Below are 19,596 nucleotides of genomic sequence, written 5' to 3'. Positions count from 1 at the left end.
TAGGGGCCAATCAGCTGCCACTGTTGCTGTCAGTGGAAAAAGATTCTTCAAGTCATTATTAGGCTCCATAAAAATTTTCTAACCTGGGTTCAGTTTTCATAGTGAAGTGTATGTTGTCACTTGTTTAACATTTTAAGTGAAAATGCTGTGCCAATTTACAATTTACAGTAGAGGCTATTTTTTTAAAGTGCCATTATTTTAGCACCAGGGCTTTAATCTGTACTGCCATATGTATATGTGTGTGTGTGTGTGTGTGTGTGTGTGTGTGTGTGTGTGTGTGTGTGTGTGTATGTGAGGATGTCACTCTTTTTTAGAGATGGCAGTCTGGGTCATGGGTCATGTTTTTTGTGCTGGACTTTCTAAAGGCAATCATCCATATGCTTGAAGTTTTTGTAATATGAGATAAAATTTAGCCAGTGCAAATCATTCAGTGTGAGGTAATGAAGGACCAGAGCCTTTCTCCCTCTTACAGCTCTTAAGTGTAATTCCTTCTAGAGGCTTGTTCTCATGGCTTCCATAAGATTTAAAAAAAATAGGTGGTTGGAAATGATTAGATTCTAGGTTAACTTCTACTTTTTCCTAGTATGTAAACTTTTTCCTAAATAAATGATTGAATAAGAAAAAAAAAGACAAAGAAAGAAAGAAAGACAGACAGACAGACAGACTTGGTGCCTCTGTGTTAGAGTCAGAGCCCAGAACTGCACCCATTAGTACAGGTTAACCCCTAACTGTTGGTGTCCCAGGAAGTGGTTAATGTTTTTTTGTTCCCTTGTGTTTCTCTTAGCTCCTGTCCTACAGTTGTAGACAAGAGTAGCGTATCTAACTGCAATGAAACATCACTGTGGAACCTTCTTGTCATGGACGCTCCTTGTCCTGCAACCACTGCTACTTCCACAGAGTGAAGGAGGTGGGGGTCCTGAACCACCTTTAAAAAAAAAAAGATTTATTCATTTATTTGAGAGAGAGTGTATGTGTGTGTGTGAGCTGGGGTAGAAGCAGAGGGAGAGGGAGAGACAGAATCCTCAAGCAGACACCCCGCCCGGCACAGAGCCTTACACGGGGCTCAATCCCAGGACCTGAGATCATGACCTGAGCTGAAATCAACTGAATGAGCCACCAGGGCACCCCCCTGCACCACATTTTAATCATATCATTTCATCAATGCACTGTTTTCCATGCCGGGAGAAGACCTTGCCAAGATGGACATCATGCTTGTTAATAAATTAAACCAGCATGTGTCTGGCTCTGTCCTAAGTACTGGGAGTCAAGTGATAAATAAGACATGTTTTCTGAGCCTCATATGGCCCATCTTCTATGCAAAGAGTTGCAGAGAGCTTTTCTGAAATATGCATCAGCTTTTGTCACTGCCCTGCCCCCTGGCTCTCCTCGCTTAGCCAGAGCATCTCTTCGGCTCCATCTCCAGGTTATCAGAAACAGACAGGCAGAGTGGGAAAGATCGAGGATGTGCGGTTTAGCATGTTGGCTCACCAGGGTTCCAGCTCCAGAAGAACATCTATAAATGCAGCAATTGCTCACTGGTGTATGCAAAATTCACATGAAGTGAGCCATCACTGTTCAAGCTCTGTCCTCGGCAGAGAGGCAAAGTGTCCATCCGGCGCCATGTGAAATACGCTCTCAACCCCAATAGCGCTTCGTCAGAATGTGCATGTTCTGACTCCAGTCTTCACACTCCCCACAGCCAGAGACTCTTTTCCTTGTCCCCAGGAGCATTTCTAAAGACGATCACTCCTTCTCCCAGGATGGCACAGCCCTGAAAGCATTTTGGTTTGCTAGAAGCCTTGGAAAGACACTCAATAATCTTCTGTATTCCCCTCGCATATTCTGCACCAAATGTGGTTCCTTCATTTCTCCTGAAGCCAGGCTCCAAGGTCACTCCCTCCAGGAAGCCCTCCCAAATTTACCAGCCCCCACCATCTCTAATCATGTATTTGCTCTCCCCTTCCAGCAGTCCTGTGGTTTTGTGTTCAGTTTGGATTGTGTCATTCTCCACCTGTTGATATGTTGTTAGGACGACAGGTTGTTTATCCTTTATCCAAAACCTGTGGAGTGAAATGTGTTTTGGAATTCAGAACTTTTCAGATCTTAGAAAGGTAATAGAGGTTCTAGGGTAGCGCCCACAACCAAACGTGCTAATGTTTGTTCAATGAAACATGAATAGTCACACGGAGTAGGATACATTAAGATTATAATCAGCTTCTTATCCATCAGTTCAGGTGAGGTTTTCCACACCTGTGTTGAGTATTTCCGAAGCGTGGATCTGGGCTGCTAATAAGAGCCCCCGTTACCAAACCTCCCTCCGTGCCAGGCGCTCTGCTCTTGTATTATCGCCTTCAACCCCACAGCAGCGCACAGGAAGGAGGTGTTATTTTCCACATGGGAGAGATGAGGCCAGCAGAGCTCAGAGGGGATAATTTGCCCGAGGTCAAACCTCTAGAAAACAGAGGACCCAGCATGCAAACCAAAGCCTGCCTACCCGCAAGCTTGATGCTTAATGGCCAGACAGTTTTCATACCAAATGTGCTTCCTCTCACATCTCCAATTACAGTGTTCCATATGCAAGATGGAATATATAAATGCTTGCCAACGATGAAAACAAACAGAAGAGCATTTAATTTTTTTAATTTGTAATTCACAAATTATGCCTGCCTTCTTCCAAAAAGGCTGCACAACACTTCAAACATCAGTCAGCTCCGGAAGGTGAGCACGAAGCCTCTGGAAGCCCGGATGTGACCAGGCTAGATGAAGGCACCAACAAATAGTGTCAGCTGATGGGTCACAATGAGGCAGTGCACGGGCCACACTGATGGCCATGTGTGTTCAGCTCACGTGGCATCAATGGTAAATATTTAGAGCTCAAGGGATTTCAACTAGAGGTCAAAATAATTTTCCCTTATAAACGTGAAATGCGGTATTTTAATTGTTCCTACTTCTTTCTCTTGAGAAAATTAGATATTCCCACAATACGGCGTTTTCATTCATTTGTAGCAATCATCAGCCGATGCTGGGTAGCACCTTGAGGTGGGGTGAGCATTCCCCAGTTAGCCAGAGTACCCCCACTCCTGCACACCGGGATTCGGAGGGAATTTGAGTCTGGGAACACTGCATCTGATAGAATGGGCCTGTGTCTGATACCTTGCCCTGACAGGCTCCCCACAGGCCGGGAGTCTGCTGGCTGATGTGAGTGGGGCAGATGGTTTGTGTAGTTCTTCTATTACCAATCAAGGACTTGCAGCAGGGTGACCCTAGAAGATCATATTTTCAGCACCATCCCAGTCACCGACTTGCTGCAAGGACACAGAGAGACAGGGAGCCTGTGTGTGTGTGCCAGAAACAAAAGAAATGTGAGGGGGCTAAGCACAGCCATTGGGCCCAGGACCCAGAAGGAGGCAGAGGTGGCCCCTCGTACTAGGCCCTCAAAGGGAAAGTTTCTCATGTGCAGCACAAGCACCAGAACCGAGGTCACTTCTCGAACCCAGGCTCCACCCCCCTTGAAAAGAAGCTGAGGAAAGGCACAAGCGTTGCTTAGGGCCGTGGCATACGTGAAGTTCTGTGATCAGAGGGCCTACGTGAAACAGTGTCACAGCGGGACAAGGCCCTGGCCCCCTGCTGGCTCCCTGGGTTTTCCCAGTTGCCAAGACGATCACCCAAAACCCAAGTTGCCCTTTCCCAAGTTCAGCAAAGACACCTTATGGAAGGCCCAGCAGAGTTTACATTGGAATCAGTATGTGAAGAGAGGCAAGTTTTCCTTTTCCCCCAAGTTGGGAAGCCAGACGTTTCCAGGCGTGATCTGAAGTCCACTATCTGAGAAGCATGTGCCTTTGGACCACCCATTCCTAGCACCGAGTCCCTCACGGGGGTCCTCTTTGTTTCCAGAACTCTTGGGGAGACTCTTGGGAAGAAACAGAAAGGTAGCAGTAAAATCCAGGCAACCCATCATACCAAAGCTTGTCGAGGGCACAGGGGGCAAAAGGACCTTGAACAGATTGGCCCACCTGCCGTCTTGGAAGGAGAGACCACAGTGATGGCTCTCTCCCTCGCCACCAGCTCCACCCGCTGTCAGACACACTCAGAAATCTGGTGACTGGCCAACGTGCCCACCCATCAGTATTGTAAACTGAATGGAAGCAATTATTTTGCTAGTCTTCTGGAAATTTCTACATTTTCCAGATCAGCTCCATTTGCTGGGCCTGGGACAGAAAGCCCAGTGGGCTGTGTGCCCCGGCATCCTGGGAGATGAGGTACTGGCCAAGTGCAGCTCTCCAGGAGCCAGAAATGTAAAGCAGGCCTGGTAACTGCATTGTTGTTTGGTTTGGATCTGAGAGGCAAACATCCAATTTGAGATCAAATAAATGGATCCTGGGCCTGAGTAAGCTTTTTAAATAGGATTCACTCTAGAGCCGTTTAAAAATTAGAAGGAAGTGCCAGCGAAATTCTGCCCGCACTTCTTGGGCTAAAAAAGAGACCCGTCCCCCCAGGAGGGGACCCATCCATAACAGATGCTGTTTCATATTTACAGAAGTAGTGCAACAGGCTTAGGGAATAGGGAAGGATCTTAGATAATTTTGACTCGAATGAAGATAAAAAGAATTTAAATATACAGCACCGATGATTCCAAAATAAAGGCAGGTAATAACATTTCATGGGTGCTTACTATGTACTTCACACTGTTTTAAGTATTTAAGAATTTCACAATATTACCCATTTACTATTTATAAAGTCATCATTATCATTATCCCACCAAAGCTATGAGGTAGCTATTATTACTATCCCCAATTTACAGATGAGAAAACTGAGTCATAGTGTGTACTGGTGCCAAGATTCTAACCTAGCATGTCTGACTCTGAAGTCCATGTGCTTAACCTACCTAGAAAGTGTTCTTACAATATTTTACTCCAAAAACAATTCCAGGATCTATGCATCTCACCTACAGTGTAGCACATACCAGCTTCTTCTATTCCCAGCTAATCCCAGCTTCCTCTTTGTAGAATTTCACATTGTTTGAAAAGTAACATCTCAAAGCAGAAGGGACCCTCCTTCAGACCTTGGAGGTGAACTGTCATTGATCTGAGCCACACAGAGTAACCTCTTTTCTCTTTGCTTGGGATTGGTGGACATGTGACGAAGATCTAGCTATAAGAACTGATGAAATTTTGCAGGAGGTGTCTGGAAAGGATTTTGCTCCATGATAAACAGATACAGAGAGATAGTCCACCGCATTTTTCCTTTTTTGAATGTGTATAAAGCATGACGCTTGGAGTTGAGAAAACCATTTTAGGTTTGTCAGCCTATGGACAAAAAGCCAACATACTGAGGATGGCAGAGCAGAAAGATTTTAAAAAGCCTGGGTCTCCAATGACAGATTGAGCCAACACACCAAACTTGGATGCCTGTATTTCCAGACTTCTTGTCTTGCTACATAGGATAATTATACATCTTTGTTGCTTAAGCCATTATTAGGCATTATGTCACTCTGCATTCAAATGTACCCTGACTTAGACCTGTATCCTTTGCCTATGTGTAGACATATGTCATGTCTATACATTTTCCACCTTCTTTATTCCACTTAATCTATAGCTGCTTGACCAGATAAAACCAGTCAGTCAAAAAAGGAAAAACAATGTATTTGAACAGCAGTTTATCGACACTGTTCTGGGGGGGAAAAAAAAGTTCAAGACTGTTGTATTATCATTTACCATCCCCCTACCCTGAATCTTGCTCAGATGTACTCACCAGGAGGCTATGACTCGGCAGTAAACAAAATAAAATACATCCCCAGTTTCCCCATTAGTAAAATAAGCAATCTGAACCAGATGATCCCTAGGTAAATTTCAGCACTGACATTTTATGCTTCATGCCTATCTATCTGTTAGGAAGGGTTATATTGTAATAATTTCTAGAGATGCCCTATAACTAATCACCACATCTTTAAACACTGAATAAAATAGTAACAATTTATCAACAGTCCTAAGTCCTTCCCCTCTGCCAGTTCTTTACCAGTAAAATGTGAAAAATGAAATCGATGGTCTATAGGGCACTTTCCAGCTCAGACACTTTTGAATCTGGCCAGATTCTTAAATATGTGGTTTTACTCCTTACAGACTCCTCTTCCGAGCTTATGCAGGAAGGGTCATGGCAGGGTCTGAATCACACATAAGACCTTTCTGGAGCCCATATTTATGGTATTGACTCACGTCAATTGTGAGTTCCTCATTAACTTGCATCCTCAGTGCCTAGCAATATACGCGGTGCGTAGTGGGCACTCAGTAATGACTGGTAATCCAAAGACGGCTACCATTTTTTTTTAAACATCTACTATTTGACAGACATTTTAAAGAGGCTATCTTAAATCCTCACAACAATCCTGCTAGGGCAGTATTTTTACATCTATAACCTGAATAAAACTGGGCTGCCCGTAGGTCAGTCTCAGCATGGTGTGACCTCCAAAATAAACCCAAACCCGACAACACTGCAAACTTATATAGGTATTTAGGGAAGTCTTAGAAGATAAGGCAAAAAGGCCAGTTCCATTCTCCTCTTTACCCGCCCCTCTTCCTAAAATCCTCTCAAGCACCATAAAGACCCACAATCGCGGTCTTCCCCAAATGCCCTCACAACACTCCCCCCTGCTCCTCACTCCAGTTCACCCCTTTGGGATCCAGTCTGTCCTTTGGGGAGTTGTCTCCTGCCCTGCATAACATACACTAGGTTAAAAGTTTAATCTCTCCAAAGTCTTCAGTTTTCCCAACAGCCATTGATTTGCCAAGTGGTCTACGGGTATGGACCAGGGGGGCATTCAGTGCCATCCTCGGGGCCAGAGTCCACGTCGTCCCCCAGCACCATGCAGGGTCTGCTCCCACAGAGTTGTTCTCTTCCTACGTAGATGTCCGTTAACCAGTGGCTGCCTCAGAACCACCCAAAGAACTTGTCAAAATGCAGTATCTGATCCCCACACCAGTCCCTCTGATTGAGTATATCTTAGTGTGAGACCCAAGATTCCCCATTTTTAATAAGCTTCCCAGGTGAATGTGAGGCAGAGCCAGGTTTTGAAGCCCTGCTTTCCACCACAAAGGCTTCCGAATCGAGCCACCGAGTAGCTCACGCCCACAGGAACAGACACATTCCCTTGAATCCTGTTTTCATGTTTGATCTTCCCTACAATGTGGTTTTTCTCCACTACAGCACCCTGTGGGTTTCAGAGCTGTGTGAGTCAACGGCAGGCAATACAGCATTCTTTCCCCCCAGAGAAACACTGACAGCAGATCCCTGCAGACCTGGAGAGGGCTCTCAAGCCTTCCATGTCTTCTCAAAGTGCTTTTGTGAGAAAATGGACATCCAAGTCCCCACTGGGGCTTCCAGGAACAATTTCTCCCTGAGGTGAGGGAACAAGAGCCTGACCCCAACTGCCCTCCTTTCTGGGGGACTGGTGACAGAAGGAAAGCAGAGAGCTAGCCACTGGGGCAGAAGTCAGAAAGGGAACCTTCCGCAGAACCTGCAGGAGGTGGGTGCCCAATGAGGAAGGGAGGCACAAAGCAGGACTCTTGGAGTGAGGACTTCATTCTTTCAAGCAGTGGCTTCTATCACAGCGTCAAGACTCTGAACTGAGCGAAGGAAAAGGTGTTCACTGGCCTGAAAAGGCACCTTGAGGTGGAGGAGAGGGAGGGCTCCAGGTCCTACATCCCTCAGGCATCAGGAGGACAGGACAGCCTGGCCAAACCCAAGGGCAAGCCTTATATCAAGCAAGTGCTCACTGCAACATTCCCTCTCTTGAGTCCTTCTGGAAGCCCTATTCTCTGGAATAGACCTCAGCATCTGGAGGTTCCACACAGGATCCCTCCGGGTAATTTAGCCGCTGGAAAAAAGCACCCAGCCTCATTATAAGGTGATCGTACTAGAGAGATTCTGAAGAGAGCTTTAAAGTAAGGGCCACTGTGTTTTGCAACTCAGTTGTGTTGAATGATGAGCAGCAATTTCTGTCAACAGACATTGATCAAATATCCACTGATGCACTGGGCCCGGGGAACACGTGGGCAAGAGTGATTCAATCTTTTGGCAGAGCATCAAGTACCAGAAATCAGAACACACGACCTGACAAGCATAAATGTCCCTGTGAGTCTGCTGGAACAGAAAGTTGAGTATAGAACTACCTCAGAAAAGCCAAGATTTAGCTTACTTGAAATAAGCCTGGAAAGCTCAGTGGGATCATTGATCGAAACAATCAATTAGGTCTGCACACCTGTGGTTAAATCTAATGTCATCCAAACATGAGTTCTGATCCAACATCGGTACAAGGGAATGAGATTTCACCCCTTCCTAAGGCAGCTCCACCGCACAGGGTGACAAATCAAGGTGATCGCCTCTCTGGTTGCTACGGGGACATGCACACAGCTAACTTTTTTATTACCTCAACTGTGCTCCTCTATTTCTCAGATATCCAATTATATCCCCTCCCCATGTCTCTCTGTAGTGTTCCTGCCTTCAGTCTGGTTTAGAATCGACTGACGTTGTCCTTCCTCGACAACAGTGGTTTGCAGAGTTACTTTGGGCGGTGGAATCCTTTTAGAGAAATAAATCTTCCATGTCACTCTAATCTTGTAAACATATAAGCAGAGATCTTTGAGTCTCCCCTTCCCTGAGACTCTCTGCAGCCTCAGAAGCAACTCTGGAATGTAAGGAACACAGCGGCTCAACAAGCACCCATGTGTGCCTCGGAGGCAGGCACTATAACTTGCCATCCCATATCCCTTCCCCTTCTTTCTTGGTAACAGAATTCTAATTAATGGGAATGAAACCAACTAAAAGACTACATTTCCCAACCTGTTGTGCGGCCAGGTAATGTCAGTCCTGTCATTAAAATTCGGGCAATGTTAGGTAAATGGAAGTATCATGAAAGATTCCTGGGAAGACTCCTTAAAACTGAGAATCGTGCCCTTTCTGCCCTTCCATTCTTCCTCCTTCTTGCTGTCTGTAAATACATGGATGGTGGCTGGAGCCCCCATAGCCGTATTGGGCTATGAGGTTACTTAGAAGTTGGAGGCCATGCTCCAGAGCTGCTGGGGCAGAAAAAGGCAGGGCCTGGTTCTGTGTGACTTCGTGGTGCTGCCATTGCCCGTCTCTGACTTTTTATATTTTTTTTAAGATTTTATTTATTTATTCATGAGAGACAGAGAGAGAGAGAGAGGCAGAGGGAGATGCAGGCTCCCAAGGAGCAGGGAGCCTGATGTGGGACTCGATCCCAGGACTCTGGGATCATGACCTGAGCCAAAGGCAGACGCTTAACCATCTGAGCCACCCAGGCGCCCTCTGACTTCTTTTATATGAAATAGTAAGTCCGACGTGTCTAATGCAATGTTGTTTAGATTTTTCAGTCTGTAGTTACTTTTTTCCACGTGGGTCTTTTCTCATGTACTGTTTGGAAAGAAAGAATTACAGAGAATTAGGGTAAGGCCATACTGATACTATGATATACACCATTTGGACTGAATTTCTTTATAAAATAAATAATAATACAGGGTGCCTGGGTGGCTCAGTCAGTTAAGCATCTGACTTTGGCTCAGGTCATGATCTCACGATTTTGGGATCGAGCCCCGCCTAGGGCTCTGTGCTTGTCAGGGAGTCTGCTTCTCCCTCTGACCCTCCCCTGCTTGTGCTCGCTCTCTCTCAAATAAATAAATAAATAAAATCTTTAAAAAAATTAATAATAATAGCTGGCATTTCCTGGGTGTTTACTGTGGGCCAGGGTATCTGCTAAGCACTTTTGCATACATTGTATCATTTACTACTCAGGTCAACTACGTGAGGTAAGGAAGATAAGGGATAGCTTCTACACAAAGAAATTGAGACTGAGGGGGTTTCCCATCTTACCAAAAGTCACATAGCTAGTGTGAAGACAATTTAAACTGAGAAAATTTGACTCATGTACTCTTCCACGATCTAAACTTGAGGTGAGGCAGCTCTGGAATCAGACTGGCTAGGGTAAAATTCTTTGCTCTACCTCTACCTTTTCAGAAGGGTGATCTTGGGCAAAACTCTTTTACTCCCCTGAGCCTCAGGCTGCCTTCCACAGTGAGGTGTGGATTAGTGAACTCATGCACCTGCGTGTGGCTGGGGGGCCAGTATAATCAGAACACAGGGAGGGGTGCAGGTAGAGGAATACGATGAGAAGGAATTTCCATATTTTCAGAAGAATTTGAAAATAGCTCCTTGGAGACCAGGCACAGAATAGAAAAAGGTGTATGGTGTTTACATGCATACCGCTGTGTGAAGCTGAGCAAGATACCTCTCCTCATTCTCAGTTTTCTCATCTGTAAAGTGGGACTAACTATTTCTTTTACATGGAGTCCTGGGCAGAAAGAACTGATTAGCGGCAGAATGAGACACAGTGTTAATGATATTACAGTTCGACTTCACTAACCCTTAGCACTTCTTCATTTTCCCCAATGAAGTAGCAAACTACCTATCCCACTTTCTCATTTTTCTTATTTCAAGTGGTTACTAGGATTTCTTTTATATTGTGGAAAATGATACCAACAGTTACGATTTGGAAATGCTAACCCCAATAAAAGTGCAAGAATCAGCACTGGATGATAGAGAAAAAATGGCAAGCCCACAAAAATGGTAGTTTTTAAAGGAAATGGGATAATTTCTAAAATCATGAAAACTCTTTGGAAACTATATCAAAATTGAAAACTTCTGTGTATCAAGGGACATGAGAAACAGAGTGAAAAGGCAACCTACGGAACAGGAGAAAAGATTTTCATGTCATGTATCTGATAAGAGGTTAATATCTAGAATATATAAAGAACTTCTATAACTTAACAACACCAACAAAAGTAACTATTTGGAAAATGGATATAGGACTTAAATAGACATTTTTCCAAAGTAGATACACAAATGGCCAACAAGCATATGAAAAGATGCTGAACATCACTAATCATTAGGGAAATATCCATCAAAATGCCCATCATGTGGTAGACATGATGTCACCTCGTCCCCATTAGGATGGCTGCTACCAAAACAATAGAAACTAGCAAGTGTCTGTGAGAATGTGGAGAAATCGGAACCCTTAAGCACGGTTGGGAATATAAAGTGGTGTGGCCACTATGGAAAACAGTATGGAGATTCCTCAAAAAGTTAAAAATAGAACTACCTATATGATCCAGCAATTCCACTTCTGGGTATAAATCCAAAATAATTGCAAACAGGGTCTTGAAGAGACATTTGCACACCCATCTTCATAGCATATTCACAAAAGCTAAAAGGTGAAAAAGCAACCCAAGCATCCTTCAGTAGATGAGTGGATAAACAAAATGTGTTATATCCATACAATGGAATATTATTCAGCCTTAAAAAGGAAAAAAGTTGACACATAGATGAACCCTGCGAACATTATGCTAAATGGAACAAGCCAGTCACAAAAAGACAAATGCTGTATGATTCCACTTACAAGACGTATTTAGAGTAGCCAAATCCATAGAAACGGGAAGTAGAATGGTGCTTTCTAGGGGCTGGGTGTTGGGGAGGAAATGGGGAGCTGTTGTTTAATGGGTATAGAGTTTCAGTTTTGTAAAATGAAAAAGTTCTGGATAAGTTCTTGAAAAAGCAGTGTGAATATTCTTTTTTTTTTAACGACTGATAATCAATTTATTAAAAAGGTTGATTTAAGCATCTGCAATGGTGACTTCAACCTCAACTCCTGGCTCAATACTGATGGAAGTAATCTGCTTAACAACCTCAGAAGGACGGTGCAAATCAATGAGTTGCTTGTGGATCCTTATCTGAAAACGATCCCAGGTCTTAGAACCTTCACCACAAGGAGTTTTTCTTGTAGTGATTCTCAGAGTCTTGGTAGGCATCCGAACTGGTCCTTTCACTTTGAGATTCTTTTCCTTTGCGCCTCTGATCAAGTCAGCACATACCTTTTCCAAAGATTTTACGTTGCGGCTGGTGAGAGTAATTCTAATTCGGTGAATCGCCACCTCCGGTTCCATGGGTGTCTTCCCGGTGTCTTTAAAAGCCATGCCTGCGGCGCGGCTTCCTGACCGACTTGTTCCTCAGTGAGCGCGAACAGCGGTGAGTCAGGAGCAGGAGCGGGGCATCCAAACCTCCACTGTAGCTGCGACCCCGTCTTCCTCAAAGAGAGCAGTGTGAATATTCTTAACACTACTGAACTGTGCACTTAGAAAGCTCAAAGACGGGAAATTTTATGTTATGTGTATCAACCACAGTTAAGACAAACAAGCCCTATTGGGAAAGCGGCAATAGGAGGAGGCGTGAGAGAGACAGAATGAAGGGACGAGCAGGTGACAGGAGAGCAACAACGGGACGTGGGCGTCAGGGATGCATTTGAAAATGACTTCCATAAAAGTGGTGCTCCAACTTAAATTGGCCTGTTTGGGAATGCTCTCATCTACATGGAATGCTGGCAGAGTGAAAATACCACACAATCAGGGATAAATGGGAACTACATCCTGGGTGGGAGAGAAAGCCGAGGCAAATCACAGGCTGGCGTCGGAACTGGCCTCATTGAGCGAACTCATGAATGACCCAGAAGTCAAGAGGATTCGCCGCTGCTGATAAAATTCGCAAAGATGTGCTGGCAAAGCCCCACCCTTGGCCGTAGTGCCATAAACATCCCCGGGATGGAGAAAGATTTTGCACTAGGTCCTTAATTGGATTAAACCAGTGACTTCCTGGGATGAGGACACTTGCCCAGTCCTACCTCGTGTCAGAAAGAAATTCTGAAATGTGATCCAGTTCATAAAATCACACTTGATAGAGGCTGGTGGAAGAACAGTGCTTTTCCGGAGCACAATTCTGCCTTTGTCCTTTACCTCTAGATAGAAGACAAGGAAGCTACACCTTCCAAAGGGATAAGAAAAAGGAGAAAGTGAGAGGCAGGGAAGATACTGTTCCCTCCATGGAGGAAGTTCTGGGCCAGATGCCCATGAAACCTAAACTTATCCAAGGCTCTGATGCGTGGCACAGATTTGTCACCCTCTTCCTCTGCTTAAAACCTGTCTGCTGTTTCCCAGGACTCTTCAGAGAAGTCGAACATCTTTGACCAGGCCCTGGATGGTCTGGCCTCCCACCCAGCTTCTTCTCACATGGCTGCCCTTCTCACCTATGCCATGCTCATCAACTACTTGGCCTGCCCGGCAGCCGGGCCTTCCCTTCTGCCAACAGCCCCACTAGTTTACCATTCCAGCCCCAGCCACTGCGCTTGCTGAAGGGTTGGACAGTGAGGACCCAAGCTGTGCCAATCTGGTGCCATCCCAGGACTTCGAGAGCGACCACCGCTAAAGAGCAGCTCTCTGATGAGGTTGACTGCCGGGAAACTGACTTCAGCCTCGAGGCTTTCTTTCTTACTTTTTAAAGATTTATTTATTTATTTGAGAGAGAAAGACAGAGAATGAGTGAGAGGCAGAGGCAGAGGGAGAGAATCTTCAAGCAGACTCCCCACTGAGCCCAGAACCTGATGCAGGTCTCCATCTCACGACCCTGAGATCACGACCTGAGCTGAAATCAAGAGTCGGATCCCTAACCGACTGAGCCACCCAGGCACCCTCAGCCTCTAGGACTTCTTAGATGAAGATACTGTTGGCATGTGGAGCAGGACAACCGTGCAGAATCATCTTTGGCATTTCACATCTCTGCTTCTGCACACTAATTTCCAGTAGTATTCCCTGAGTCATTGTGACGACAACAACGAAATGTCCCCCACCCCAAACATACACACCTGAACACCACCCATGGTTGGCAACTTTGTGACTTTTAGCCGTGAGATGGAGAACTGAGAAGGAGACACTTGCTGTGGCCAGGACGTACCCACCGTTCATTCAGGTTGCAACTCGCATGTCACTTCCTCAAAGACGCCTTTCTGTTTCTCTGCCATCTGAATCAGGTCCCCGTCATGGCACCCTCTACTTCCTGTGTGTAGCACATAGCCAGTTTGCAAATGCATGCTTCATCATGTGGTTGTTTGTTTCACATGTGTTTTCTCCCACTAGACCATAAGTGACGTGAAGAAAGGGGCTATTTTGGTTTCCAATGACTGCTGTTCAGTAAACATTTGTAAAGAAAAGGAGACAAGGAGAAAGGAAGGTTGCTTGGAAACTAGTAACATGTAGGGACTAGAGTCTCAAACCAACCCACAAAAGCCTGTGTAATCTGAGAACCTAAATGTCATCTTCGACACTGTGTTTATGAGAGAAGGACATGAGCTCGGCTTGACTGTAGAGCCCCAGAAGCCCATCTGGCTCTCCCTAAAACCGGTTCTGCCTCCCAAGTGGGAGTGGGTCCATTTCAGAGCAGCAGGGGCTAGAAGATGGAGGAGGAGGGTGGGGGTCTAGCAGGGGATTCATCTGCCCCCCTGCCCCTCTCCTCGCTCCCTCCAGCCTTGGCAGTGGTGTCAGGGGCTCCAGCCTCAGGCAGAAGGGATGGGAGTCAGGGAGGGATCAATTGCATCACTTTGGAAATCAGAGACCTGTCTTCTAACACACTCCCTTGTTGGGAACAGATGCTGTTTTGTGGGCACACAGCACAACGTTCCCCTTCCTTACACACTCCTGTCCCCTCGGGAGCACCACTCTTCCCTCTGTGGATAGCCTTGGTGGGATGGGAAACCCAGATACCTGCCTCCCACTTTGGAAGCCAAAGGATCCAATCCTTCCCACCATGCTGTCCTACAGCAACACGGCTAATAGATTCTCTCCCAGGACCTTGAATATTTAGTGGCTAACATAAGACATTTTAAAAAGGTGACCAGAAGACATTCCCCCAGTAATGTGACCCCGACCATATTCCTGCTGCATGAGTCCTGACCTCTCGTTTCCTGAGGGGTGCCTTGACTCCTGCCCATTTCAAAGCCTATCTCTCTAGACTCCTCTCAATTCTTGGACTCTCGCACTATCATTCCAATAAAATATCCTTTGTCTAGGGGCACCTGGGTGGCTTAGTCAGTTAAGCATCGGACTGTTGATTTCGGCTCAGGTCATGATCTCAGGGTTGTGAGATCGACCCCATGTCAGGCTCTGCACTCAGTGGGGAGTCTGCTTGAGATTCTCTCCCTCTCCCTCTGCCCTCCCCCAACTCATACTCTCTAAATAAATAAATAAATAAATAAGATCTTTAAAATACCCTTTGTCTAAATTATGAGGGTCAGAGGCTTTGTGTGCAACACAAGAGTCTAGATGGACTTCCTGATGCCTGATCAAGTCATTCATTCCAGTTTCATATTTGCTTTCACTCATTCCAAATACAGTAATGACAGTCCATTATGCCTCATGCACTGTGCCAATTGTTGGGTGTACAAAAACAAACAGGATTCAGGCCCGGGCTTAAGAGGACACTCTGCTTAAAGAGACAGAGAAATAAATCAACAATTAAAATTGAAGTGACGTGATCTATGGCAGAGAGTCCTGGGAAGATGAGGATCTGAACTCCTTCCCTCCCTTCAGGTACACCTTCAATCTCTCTGTCATGCCCAATTCTAATGGCTTCAGGGGCCGTGAACAGCAGGTGCAAGTGAGGATTTGGGTTTCATAGAGTTTCCATTGAGAAAACCTATGCCAATGTTCTCCATAATGGGCTGAACTGGAGCCAGAGTTGGAGAGCTCCAGACTGGGGTCATGAGCAGACCATCACAGTAAGAGCTGGAGCTCCCAGGGAAGTTGTCTGGATTTCCTGGCCCTAAAAGGCCAAGAAGAACAGGACTAGTAGACAGAGTCCCCCCTGCCCCAGAAGATGGGAAAGCATGAGAAAACTAGGGAGCAAAGAGGCTTCTTCCAGGGGCTTGGTAATCTGCTGGTTTGCACACACTGTCCTAGCCCACGGTGAGGACAGCATCACCTTCTGCCATGGCCGGGGCTGCTGCCATGTGAGGAGCTTACACAAGCAGACCTGGTCCTCAGGAAGCTGAAATATCTCTCCTCTGGATGCCAGAGTGAACTACCCATCAGAGGAAACTGAACAATGCACTAAAATAGAGCTGCCGAAGAAGAATGCCATCCTCTTGAATATAGAAATAATGAGTACTCAAGGAGGTTCAAGTCCACACAGAAACAGCAGCAACAACAACCAAATAGTCTTCTGGAACTTAAAAAAAAAAAATCTCAACCAAAAGATTGAGGAGAGAAATCACATAGAGGGTGGTCATTGTTGAGACCCAAATTAGTGGCCTGGATGGTCAAATATAAGAAATATTTCAAAGCACAGAAAAAAAAATAGAGAGACGGAAATTGCGAAGGAAAACATATGAGACAGGGCAAACATATTCAGGAAACTTAACATGTGGATTATAAATAATTAATCCACCAGATTTCTTTACTGCAACCTTGGAAGGGGAGAAACAGTACAAGAACATCCACAGAACTGAGACTACAACCAAGACCCTACATCCAGTCAAGATTATTCCCTGACTAGAATGAAAGAGAAATGCATGAGAACCTGCCAGAGATCAGGGAGGGCATCACCCCGAAAGCTCACCTTAGGAAAAGAGTCCAAGGAGGATATCCACACGAAAAAGAATGAAGTCTGAAAAAATTAACTCAAAATGGGTCATAGACCTAAATAAGAGTGACAATTATAAAACTCCTAGAAGAAAACATAGGAGTAAGTCTTCATGACCTTGGGTGAAGCAATGGCTTCTTAGGTCACCAAAATCACAAACAACAAATAAAAATGGAGAAAAAATGAACTTCATCAAAATAAAAAGCATTTGTGGGGTGCCTGGGTGGCTCAGTCGGTTAAGTGTCCAACTCTTGATTTCAGCTCAGGTCATGTTCTCAGGATCATGGGATGGAGCCCCTCCCCTGGCTCTGTGCTGGGCATGGAGCCTGCTTAAGATTCTCTCTCTCTCCCTCCCCCTCTGCCCCCCAAACCCCCGCTTGTGAGCTCTCTCTCTCAAAAAATAAAACCTGGGGGACTCCTGGGTTGTTCAGTTAGTGAAGCATCTGACTTTCGCTCAGGTCATGATCTCAGGGTCCTGGGATCGAGCCCTGCCTTGGGCTCCACATTCGGCGGGGAGTCTGCTTGTCTCTCTCCCTCTATCCCTCCCCCACTGATGTGTTAACTCTCTCTCTCTCAAATAAATAAAATCTTTTAAAAAATTTTTGTGCTTCAAAGGACACCATCAAGAAAGTGAAAAGATGACTCATAGAATGGAAGAAAGTATTTGCTAATCATATATTGGACAAGAGACTTGTATCCAGAATGTAAAAAGAATTCTTTTCAATTCAATATTAAAAAGATAGACAACCCAATTTTAAAAAATAGGCAAAGGATCTGAGTAGACACTTCTCCAAAGAAAATATACAAATGGCCAAAAAGCACATGGAAAGAAGCTCAATGTCATTAGTCATTAGAGAAATGCAAACCAAAACAGCAATGAGATAGAACTTCACACCCACTAGGATGGCTAAAATAAAATAAAATAAAACAAAATAGATAATAGTGAGTGTCGGGGAGGAGAGGGAGGAATTGGACCCTTCTATGTTGCCAATAGGAATGGAAAATGGTGTGGCTGCTTTGGAAAATAGTTTGGCGTTCCTCAAAATGTTAAACACAGAGTTACCATATGACCCAGCGATTCCACTCTTAGGTATAGACCCAAAAGTAATGGAAATATTTGTCTACACAAAATCCTGTACATGAATGCTTATAGCAGCATTGTTCAAAACAGTCAAAAAGTATAAACAACTCAGATATCCTCCAACTGGCGACCGGGTAAACAAAACGTGGCATATCCATGCAGTGTAATGTTATTTGGCAATTAAAAATATGAGGTACTGATAATTCTACAAGTTGGAAGAAACTTAAAAACATGATGTTAAGTGAAAGAAGCCAGCCACAAAAGACCACACATTATATAATTCCATTTGTATGAAATGTCCAGATTGGCAATTCTATAGAAAATGGAAACGTGTTGGGCACCTGGGTGGCTCAGTTGGTTAAGCAACTGCCTTCGGCTTGGGTCATGATCCCGGGGTCCTGGGATCAAGTCCCACATTGGGCTCCCCTTGTTCTCGGGAGCCTGCTTCTCCCTCTCCCTATGCCTGCCACTCCCCCTGCTTGTGCTCTCTCTCTCTGTCAGATAAATAAATAAAATCCCACACCCTGGGAGTGGGAGAGGGAGAAGCAGGCTTCCCCCCAAGCAGGGAGCCCGATGCGGGGCTCGATCCCAGGACCCTGGGACCACGACCCGAGCCGAAGGCAGTCGCTTAACAACTGAGCCACCCAGGTGCCCCAATAAATAAAATCTTAAAAAAAAAATGAAAACCTGTTAACTATTGCCTGGGGCTGGGGAGAGCAGGAGGGATGGGATTGGGGGTGACTGCATTGGGTAAGGGATACAGAGTATGGGGTTTCTCTTGGGGGTGGTGAAATGTTCTAAAGTTATCTTTAGTGATAATTGCATGACTGAATATACTGAAAACCACTGGGCTAATTATGTGAATTATATTTCAACCAAGATGTTTTTAACAATTAAATTAAAAATTAATGTCTTTAATTACGCTAGCCACATTTTAAAAAAATTGGGGCGGGGGACTCTAAGCAAACGACAAATGAACTGGAACAGGCACTTTTGAGACGAAGGAGAAAAATATGAGAAGAAACAGTGGTGGGCAATGAGCTGTGTCATGCCATGTGAATAACTGAATCTCAGTGGATACTCGTGAACTGTCTATGAATATGAAATATATGTGTTTTAAAAGGTGTCTTGAAACAGAAGATATATATTATAAGAAAATTGTCTGAACTAAAAGTACTTAAAAACCTAGAAGTGGCAAAGCCCAACAGTTGAGGAAGAAGTAAAAGTTTTCAGGAGTTCTCATCTTATTAGGGCAGAGTAAAGCTGGGGAAAAAAAGGTGTCTTGGGGGCAAACGTGTGACTTAGTGGAGGGAACAGTTGGTATGTTGTTTTCAAATAATGCAAGAAGCATATGTGTTTAATTTCTAACATACAGAGCGTGAATCATGCATCAATAAAAAGGAAAGCAAATTAACAAGGAAGGTAGAGTGGAAAACGGAGTCAAGAGCTGTGCGATCAAACCAGCAAATGTAAGAAAAGAAATAACAACGTGAAATAATTTTTTAACAGAGCTGGGTTTGTCTCATGTTTTCTCATGATTACACAGGGATTAAGGGTTTTTGAAAAGAAAAACCACAGAAGTAAAATGCCCTGTCATCACATCCTATCAGGTGATAAATAACACGCACACAACATCGCTGGTGACATGAATTTTCATCACTTGGTTCAGGTAGCGTTGGCCAGGTTTTTGGCATAACTGTAAAGTGACCAATATTTTCTTTTCCTGATCTGTTCTTTGGAAGCCAGCCAGTAAGTCTCTGACCCCTGGTGGGGGTGGGGATGGGGGGGTGCACCACGAGGCTGGAATTAAGCTCCACCTGCTGGACCAGGGAGCATCTACATATGTTTTGTTTTTGGAATTCTAGAATGAAGATTTATCTCTTTTCCTTCCTATAAAATAAATTTTTAAAAATCATAAACATGAAAGGAATAAAGTCAAGTAGATCAGTCATTACAATAAATGTGAAATAACTGAATTCCCATTAAAA

At 44.7% G+C, this 19,596-nt stretch overlaps 1 pseudogene; it reads right to left on the bottom strand.

Annotated features, from left to right (window-relative positions):
• Window positions 1-11,655: 11,655 nt before the first annotated feature.
• LOC114210445 (small ribosomal subunit protein uS10 pseudogene) lies at window positions 11,656-12,107 on the bottom strand (annotated as a pseudogene).
• Window positions 12,108-19,596: the final 7,489 nt, after the last annotated feature.

Source organism: Eumetopias jubatus, unplaced genomic scaffold, assembly GCF_037043125.1.
Source record: "Eumetopias jubatus isolate StellerSeaLion01/CBP00866 unplaced genomic scaffold, mEumJub1_p1.0 scaffold_12, whole genome shotgun sequence".
In the NCBI taxonomy this organism is placed as follows: Eukaryota; Metazoa; Chordata; class Mammalia; order Carnivora; family Otariidae; genus Eumetopias; species Eumetopias jubatus.
The sequence above is the reverse complement of the archived record's forward strand: the minus strand, read 5'-3'. Positions and strand labels throughout refer to the sequence as shown.